The sequence below is a fragment of the Elephantulus edwardii genome, unplaced genomic scaffold, assembly GCF_000299155.1.
Source record: "Elephantulus edwardii isolate Elephantulus edwardi_28Jun2011 unplaced genomic scaffold, EleEdw1.0 scaffold00228, whole genome shotgun sequence".
NCBI lineage: Eukaryota > Metazoa > Chordata > Mammalia > Macroscelidea > Macroscelididae > Elephantulus > Elephantulus edwardii.
The window spans coordinates 4290694-4299687 of record NW_006399978.1 but is presented as its reverse complement, the minus strand read 5'-3'; positions in this window follow the sequence as shown (position 1 = coordinate 4299687).

Below are 8994 nucleotides of genomic sequence, written 5' to 3'. Positions count from 1 at the left end.
TCCCCCTCGCACATCCCCAACCCCAAATATAATCCACTCTGCAACCCTCATTCCATACTCTTATGATAAACATAATGCCCTAAAATACTTTTAAACTATTCTCTCCCCCGTAGACTTCAATGCAGTAAACATAATTCATCCAGTTTTTCTCAGTCTTACCCCCACCCCGATGTCATCCTCATTCTACACAGTGGCACCATATAGTATTTGTCCCTTTGTGACTGAGATACCTCACTCAGCATTATGTCCTCCAGGGTCACCCATTTTGAATAATATTGCATGAGTTCCTTGTTTTTCAATGCAGCATGGTATTCCATTTTGCGAATATACCACAGCTTCTCTAGCCATTCGTTTGTTGATGGGCACTTAGGTTGTTTCCAACTCCTTGCTATTGTAAACAGAGCCTCAATAAACAAGGGTATACATATATCAACTTGGATGTCATTTATGGTCTCTTTAGGGAATATTTCCAGTAGTGGAATTGCTGGGTCAAATGGTATCTCCATTTGCAACTTTTTGAGAAAGCGCCACATCGCTTTCCACAATGGTTGCACCACAAATTTGTAAATTATGTGATAATAAGGTTTGTTGTTGTTGCAACCCCACTTTTAATGCAATTTTTCTATCACTGTTAGCCCTTTTCTCCTATCTCTTGTCCTTGGTAACCACTATCAACTTTGGTCTCTCTCTCTATGCTTTTTCTTTTTTTTTTTTAATATATGTGAGGTCATACAATATTTATCTTTTTGTCATTAACTTCCTTCATTCAGCATCATGTCTTTTTTTTCAGCATCATGCCTTTTAAACTCTCCATTTCACAACATAGAATTTATTTCAAGGATTTCTTTCTCTTTCTGTTTGATTAGTATTCTATTGTATGTATGCATTCTGTTTTGTTTAATCATTCATTGATTGATGCATATTTAGATTGTTTCCGGTTTTAGGCTATTGTGAATTGTGATGAAATGAACATGTGTACAGTCTAGGGTTTATTCCTAGTAGTAGAATTATTGGATAATATCATCTCACATACTTTGGGCGTCTGCTTGTTGTTGTTATGTGCCACTGAGTCACCTGAGACTCATAGTAACTCTGTGTACAGCAGCCCTGAAGCCTTCCCTGTCTTGAGCCAGTCTCATTGACTCTGACACATCTATTCCCATTGTTCCATTTACTGTATCAATCCATTTCATCCAAGGTCTCCTTCTCCTGCATTGCCCCTCCACTCTTACAAGCATTATGTCCTTCTCCAAGAAATGGTTTCTTCTGGCCACGTGCCCAAAGTATGTGAGACAGAGCTTCAAAATCTTAGCCTTTAAGGAGAAACTTGGTTTCATCCTTTCCAAGGCAGACGTATTTGTTTTCTCGGCAGTCCATGGTATGTTCAAGACTCTTCCAGCACCACACCTCAAAGGCTTTGATTCTCCTTCTGCCATCCTTAGTCATTGTCCAGCTCTCGGATGCACAGCAAGTAATTGTGAAGACCATGGCCTGGATCAGGTGCACCTTAGTCTCTAGACTGACATCGTTGTAGTACTCTGGGGAGGTCCCTGACAGCAGATTTTCCCAGTTCCCTTTGTCTTTTGATTTCCTGACTGCTAGTGCCACAACAACAACAGTGCCAAGAATGTTGACTGTGGAGCTGAGCAAGCCAGGAGAGGCTGTGCCTTGGAGAGGGACATTATGCTAGGAAAGGTTATGGAATCATGAAAGAGTGGAAGACCTTCAACCAGATGGATTGACACAGTGGCTGCAGCAATGAGCTCAAGTATGTCAGAGAAGGTGAGGATGGCACAGGACAGGACAGGGTTCAGATCTGTTGTTCATAGGTCTCTATGAGTTGTACCCAACTTGATGGCACCTATCAACAACAAACAATAATGGTATTTTTATTTTTTAAGAACTGCCATACTAATTTCCACAATGGCTGTATCATTTTGTTTTCTCTGCCAGTTTCCCCACAGTATTTATTTCCTCAAGAGTATTGATTAATTTTTTGATTCTGTAAATATTTTAGCTGTCCTCTTCTTATTGTTATTGAGTACCTTCAAGTTGGTTTTGACTTGTAAGGACTCTATGTACAATAGCACCGGAATTGCCCAGTCCTGTACCGACATTTGCTGCTGTATATAAAGTCATTGTTGTACATGGAAACAGCCCAAATGTCCAACCACAAACACACGGATTGAGAAATTATGCTACATTCACACAATGGAATACTGTGTAGCACACAGGAGCAATGATTTTTGTAAACTCACTGTTGTGGTTACTATGCCAATACATTTCATTGAGAGTCAGCCTCTTTTTTTGTTGACCTCCCATTTTTTGGGGTATGACGTCCTTCTTCAGAAACTGGCCCCTCCTGACAACATGCCCAAGGTATGTGAGACAAAGTCTTAACATCTTCGCTTCAGGGAGCATTCTGGCTGCACTTCTTCCAGATGTGTTAGCTCTGGTGGCCTTGTGGTAAGAAGTTGTGCTGCAATCCCAAGGGCATGAGGTTCAGTCTCTTCCTGTGTGACTTACTACCTTTAAAAACCCCCTGGAGTGTCAGCTCTGAGTAGCATAGTCAATGGTCTTCACTGATAGCACAATGCAAAAGCTTTGGTCTCTTGAAGCCGTCCTAGCAGAAGTGAAAAGGTGATCTCATTGTGGATTTGATTTGTCTTTCTTTGATGCCAAATGACTTTGAGTATCTTTTCATATGCTTGTTGGCCATTTGACTGTTCTCTTTGGTGAAATGCCACACTATTCAAGTTATTCCCCTATGTTTTGATTGGATCATTTATCTTGTCACAGTTTTATAAGTATTTCAGTTATGAGATTCTTATAAAATATATGGTTTCTGACGATAGTCTCTTAGTAGTAGTTTACCTTTTCACTTCTTTTGTATTTTGGCCAGAAGTTTTGGATTTTTTTTTTAGGAGGTTCCATTTATTTCTTTTGCCTTTAGTGCTTTTACTGTTCTATTACCCAATCCATTGTTACTTCTTTGCCTCTCCCATTTCCTGCTGAAGGTTGCGCTTGGACCTGGAACCTGCCTTTTGCCCCAGGCTCCACCCTTCCAGCTGGTGCTGGTGGGTGGGGCACAGATCTCAGTATTTGAACTTGAAAGCTGGGAGTGTCAGTTGACTTTTGTGACCTGAGACTTGAGGGTAGGGTGGAAGGAGGCGTTGCTGCTAGCTGGGCTGCCTCTGGTGGACTGTCCCATTATAGGTGGAGAGGGCTGAGAGGGCTGTCTGCAGCCTCTACCTCAAGAATATAGGAGGAGGGCTTCCCCTTATTCCAGGTGGGGTTTGAGAGGGCTGTATCCCTCCAGGCAGAATAGGAGGTCAGTTCTCCCCATTCCAGTCTGGGGATGTTGGGTGCCATGCCTTTCCAGGTGGGGTTGTGGGCTGACTGCCTTGGTTTCCCTTGTGTAGAATAGGGGTAAGAGCGTGGTAAGAGCCTCTGCTATAGGTTGTCCTGGGTCAGGTGGTGTCGTCCTAGTCCTGCTCACACCCAGACCCTACTTTCCAAACTGGAGATGCTCAGGGCGAGACTTGTGTAACCAGGACAAAGGTCTGAGTCCTCCCTTGAGCTCACCTTATGAACCACACACATGAGGGACAGAACAGTTAACTCTCTTACTGGACACTCAGTTGATAAGTGCTGTATGTGCTCAGGGTGATGGGGAGGGAGCGGGTAGGAGCTCTGAGAGGCTGTACAGCCATAACTGTCCTTTAAGACTGGGCAGCCCCCCCATCAGAGACTGTACACAGATATCTGGGGTCACTGGCAGCAGGTGGATGGCTCCCAGGGCCCTCACACTGGGTACCTGTGGGTGAGACAGTATCTGGGGCATGCCTGACTCTTGGCCCAAGGACCTTGACTTCTGACTTCCTCTCTGTGGACACAGTTACATCACATCTGCCTTTTCTGAGCTAAGTTGCTGGTGTCTTTGGTGATAGGAACTTTTGAGAGAAACTTTAAGGCAATCATTGCCAGTGACTGGGGTTCATGTACCCCTCTCCCACCCCTGGGCTTAGCTTTGCCATTAGCTTTAGCCACTGTGGGCTGGACCACCAACATGCTGAACACATGTCACTGACCAGGATATTCATCTTCAGGCCATAGCCATTGCTATCCTTCTAGCATCCCCTGGACCTTCTTCCCAGGAATGTTGTCTGGGCATCCTGCCTGGGAAGGGAGCAGAGATCCAAGCTTGACTTCCAGGTGCCTGGGCCTCACATGGGGTCACAGGAGGACTTCCTTCAGACAAGTTTCAGGAGCACCTGCTGTGTCAGACCCTGAGGTCTCTGTAGTGTGGTCTGTCTAGACATCCAGTTCTTGCTGAAACATCCCCCTAAGCCTTGGAGACCCTGCCTTCTCCCTTTTTTTTTTGGCTTGAATTGTGATCCCCATAATTATTAGGTTTTTGCACTGGATGTAAGGCCAAGGATTCAAGGAAGGGACCAGAGAGAAAGAGCTCAAAGCGGCTTTATTAAGGGGGTTCCCCAGCTGGATTCCTTGGTCTGGAGAGAGAGACCAGGGGGAAACCGCACTCCTTAGGGCTTAGGGATCCTTAGGGATCTGAGTGAGGTGAAGAGGTGGGACCCACCATTTGAGAGATGTAGGGGGGGCTGCTCAGTAAGAGGAGCATATTTGACTTGGGAAAAGTGGCACTAATGGGGGTTACCAATGCTTTAACTGCTGTGGAGGTAGTTAGGATGACTGTTTAAGGTCTGTCTTAGTGTGGTTGAAGAGGCCAATTGATGAGGACAGCTGAGAACAGCGTCTCCTAGGGCAACTTCAGTTGTTTGGTCTAGACCTTCAGGCGAGGATCGGGGTATGTAGCTGTTCCGGGAGTAATTGTTGAATGAGGGAGATGAGGAAGATTTGATGCTAAAAGAGGGAATTCAGTGGGTAGGTTATGGTTCAGTAGAGGGTAATGTGCTGAAATGGTGTAGGGGACAAGATGGAAGGAGAGAAGGGAGGGCAGAGGAGTTTGATCTGTGATGTTTGAAAAGGAGAGAGACATGTTTTATCTGTGGGTTAGGGTTGGAAAAGGTGATGTCTTAGTTTCAGAAGATTTGTTTACAATTTATTTTTTAACTGGGAGGTTAGCTAAAAATTTTGGCTTTAGCTTCAGACTGTGTCTGGGAGAGGCCAGAGGAAAGCATATCACCCATGTAACAGTTTCTTAGTTGGCTCAAAAAACAGTATGGCTTGGTTTTGGTTTCATTTGGTTAAGTTAATATGATTTAAAAATACAGATACATATATGTATACATACACATACCTATACTTTTTAAATCATGGAAGAACAATACTTTTCAAAGTATTTTCCAATTGGAAAAGGCATCAAAGTAAAGAAATAAAAGCAAATATGAAAAGCTACTTACAATGGGCTAAGAGAACCTGCATGGGTTGGCAAGCTCTACAGAGAGAGAGAGATGGGAGCAAAAGTAAATGAAAGTTTGGCCATCTGGCCATCTCTGAGTCCGTTGGCAGAAATTGTCAAGATCTAGAAGGGCATTGAAATAAAAAGTTCCGTTTTCAGGTTATCAAGAATTGTTATCTGGTTGGTATTGTGGCAATGTTCAGTTACAATAAAAGATTAGTCCTCAGCCAAGCCCAGGTCTCAAAGATTCAAGACTCAGCCCAAGGGATTGTCTCCTGGGGTTTAGAGGGCCTAGACATTTGGTTATGCATGGTGTCCAGGCCCCTGGGCGAGGGTAGCTGAAGCCTCTGATTCTGGGAAAGGCTAAGAGATAGCCTGGGTGTTAAAGCAATCAATAGCCTAGAGGAGCCAGGTGCTTGGGTGGGCTCCTGACTCAGGCCTGCCATTTTTTTGGATAGTGGATATTTGTACAGACAGGAGTCTAGTCCAGACAGGCTTGAATCCCAAGGGAGTCCAAAATGCCTGGAAAATCCCTGGGAAGTTTTGTGGACAATTGGGTTTAGCTTTAGGAGCCTTCAGGGAAGGGGAGAGGACAATACAGAAATCAGAAGAACGAAAAGGGGAGAGATTCCTCTAGGGGAGGAGGCACCAGATAACCCCAGAAGATTGTCCCCTAGAATAGAGGCAGTAGTGGACAGGAAGAATGAGTTATAAGAGCGGACAATGGAGGGTCTGTCCCCTCAGGCCACACAGGCAGGGACGTGCCCCTAGCTGGATAAAAGTGTGTCTTAGCAATGGCCCAGACCCAGTTTGGGGTCCCTAGAGGATTCCCCCCAAATCACCACTAAGCTGTATGACCACATCACAGAACCGCATGTGGGGACCCAGTCAAACTCTGTGGCTTCATCAGCTGTGGAGCTTCTTCTCAAGCACTCCGAGCATTCAGTCAGCAGACATACACGGAACGGGAGGAGAGAACCAGGATGTTACATTACCATTTGACGTCTTGACATGCGAGTTGATAGGTTCAAGAGAGAGAGTAAGGGGCACCACACTCACCCCAAAAGAGGGCGGGAGCACAACATGCCTCAACTCCTCTTATTGGTTTCGCACACTAGATGTTAGGTCTTTGCCCTGGATGTAAGGCCAAGGACTCAAGGAAGGGACCAGAGAGAAAGAGCTCAAAGCAGCTTTATTAAGGGGGTTCCATGGCCCGATTCCTTGGTCTGGAGAGAGAGACAGACCAGGGGGAAACCATTTCTTAAGGTAGGTTGGGGCGGTTTTTATAGTAAGAGTCTTTAGGGAGGGGAGGGGCATTCCATTGTGGTTTAGCCAGGTGGGTGAGGCAATTCATTCTCATTGTTGACATGTTGGTAGATATTCTTTGAATCCTTCATTCTTCTCCTTTGACCTTGGTCTGGGCCTGACAATAATATGTTGAATCTGTTTAGAAACTAGGCTTTCTTATGATAATGAGCAACAGTGTCAGCCCAGAGACTAAGGTGTGCCTAATCTAGGCCATGGTCTTCACAGTTACTTGCTATGTATCAGAGAGCTGGACAATGACTTAGAATAATAGAGGAAGAATTGATGCCTTTGAGCTGTGATGCTGGAGAAGAGTATTGAACATATCATGGACTGCTAGGAAAACAAACAAGTTTGTTCTGGAGAAAATGAAAACAGGCTGTTCCTTGATGGCAAGGATTTTGAGGTTTTGTTTTAAATACTTTGGGCATGTTGCAAGGAGGGACCAGTCCTTGGAGAGGGACAACATGTGTGGGAGAGTGTAGGGACAGCGCAGGAGAGGAAGACCCTGGATGAGATAGACTGACTCACTGACTGGAGTAATATGGCGGTGAGTGTGTCAGAAATAATAAGATTGGCTCAGGATAGAGCAGGGTTTAGAGCTATGGTACGTAGGGTCACTATGACTGGCACATAACAACAACATGAGCGTAAGATCATTCCAAAGTAGTTTGGATCCTAAATCTTATCACTTCTGAGCTATAAAAAGAGCAGAGTAGACACATAGAAAGGAGAATAGAAGCTTCTCTAAGTAAAGGAACCAAGGAAAGCCTGGGGCTATGTGAACCTTAGATAATTGTGCTGCTGACTCAAAGACTGATTGTCTTTGCTGGTTGGAATTCACCAGTGTGGCATTACGCTGTCAGTTGTCCTGAATGAAGTGACCATGGTCACCAACCTCCACCAGTCTACCACCACCTTGTACAGTGAGAGGTGATTAAACACTGTGCTCATGTCCCGACAGTGGGCTCTTAATTTTTCATCCTGGCACCCAACTGCTCCATTCCATGCTGGGCTCCCTGACGCCGCAGAAAATCCCTTGGCTGGCGTGTGCCCAGCCTGCCTCTGGTATGTGGTGCCCACATTACGCTAAAAGACAAGTTTGTCTTTTCTGGGTCTCAGCCTCTATGTGGCTGCCATAACTAAGGGCACACAGTTTTTATTAGATGCTGTACAACATGACCCTTTGTGATCCTGTGAAAAGCAGATCTGAACCCGGCCCTATCCTGTGCCATCCTCACCATGTCTGACACGCTTCACCCATTGCTGCCATCTCTGGGTCAGCCCATCTTTGGGGGTCTTCCTCTCTTGCTGAGATGCATTCTCTCATGGTTCTGGAGGCTGCAGGTCACATGCTGAGGTGTCAGCTGGGCCGAGGTGTCAGCTGGGCCGTGCTCCTCAGGAAGGCTCTAGGAGAGCTCCCTCCTTGCCCCTTCCAGCTCCTGTTGCTTCCTGGTGAGCCTTGGTCTGTGACTTCCTCTCTCCACTCTCTGCTCCCATCTTCACATGACCGACCCACCTCTGTGTGTCTGTCTCTTCTAACAGGACCCCAGCCGTGTAAAATTAAGAAGCCCTGCTGGTACATTTGTTTCTTCACTTGCTTGTTAATCGGAAGGTTGCCAGTTCAAACCTGCTCTGTGACTGCAGGAGAATAGACTGGCAATCTGGTCCCATGATTAATGCCCAGAAAACCCCGTAGGAGTTTTCTCACACAAACAGTTCTACCCTGGATGTGGGGTTACTATGAGTCAGGGTTGACCTGATGTCACACTGTAACAGTGCCATGAAGGACTTGCCCTACTCCAGTATGAACTCATGTTACCATGATTACATCTGCAAAGGCCTTATTTCCAACAAGGCCATGCTCTGAGATTCCAGGTAGACATGACTTTGCAGATGGATGCTTTTTAACCTGTTATGGTCTCCAAAACCCCAATGAGGGAATGGCTCCGGTACCCCTCAGTTTCAAGCAGTTCCCACCTTCCTAAGTGCTGGTATTCACAGAGCATGCACTGGTCTCTTCAGAGAGGCTGCTCTGGATGGACACTGCTCTGGATGGACTCTGGATGGCTGCTGGAGAGAGGCAGTGATCCACTAGCGCAGGAGACACGAGGAGGCGAGCTCAGGCTGGGGAACTGGAGGCCTGAGGTTCCTTCTGAGGTCGTCTCAGCCCCTGACAACCAGACCAGACCTTTGTCTCTAAGGGGAGGGCACACTGTCCTCGCAATGAATGCAGGGAGGGACTGTGTGCTTCTTGTCTGGAAGGCGAGGGGCTATGTGGGATCCGAAGTCCTGACCCCCACTCT